This window comes from Bombus huntii, unplaced genomic scaffold, assembly GCF_024542735.1.
Source record: "Bombus huntii isolate Logan2020A unplaced genomic scaffold, iyBomHunt1.1 ctg00000173.1, whole genome shotgun sequence".
NCBI classification, from domain to species: Eukaryota; Metazoa; Arthropoda; class Insecta; order Hymenoptera; family Apidae; genus Bombus; species Bombus huntii.
This window is the reverse complement of record NW_026099411.1, coordinates 85,001-85,603: the sequence shown is the minus strand read 5'-3', so window position 1 is coordinate 85,603 and position 603 is coordinate 85,001.

The following is a 603-nucleotide window of genomic DNA, read 5'->3' as shown; positions in this document are numbered from 1 at the left end:
TCGTTCGATCCCAAAGAGGAGTCTTCGATATGTCCCGTTGCTAGGAGGAGAACAAACGCAACACAGACCACGAAACATAGAAGAGAATAGGCGAGCATGATCACTCCGACACGAGGCACTTTAGAGATTTTCTTATTAGTTTGCATGGACTTTTATATTTCGTTTGTACGGTTTCCACGATGCAAATACGAAATACGAGATCGTGACGGCGGGTCTTTCTGTGTACGGCCTCTCGCAGGCGCCACGACTGCATTTCTCTTTACACCTGGTTTCCATCGTAATTTTTTCGTTTGATATCGAGCCTTAACTTTTGTTGGCTCTTTCGAAGCTAGAGTTCCCTTTTATTAGAATTTCATATATATATATATATTATATGTTATATGTTTTATTCGGAGACGGCGGGTCTTTCTGTTTACGACCTCACGCAGGCGCCTCGAATAAGTTTCATTCGCATTTCGTTTTTATACTTGTATATATATATCTCTTCATCCCGATGATCGAGAGAGAGTGCCACCTTCTCTTCGTATAATTCCGTAGCTGGAGGGTCGTCTCCTCCTTAAGAATATTTCTATTCGTGCCAACGGAGGTTGCCAAGCTCCCTGG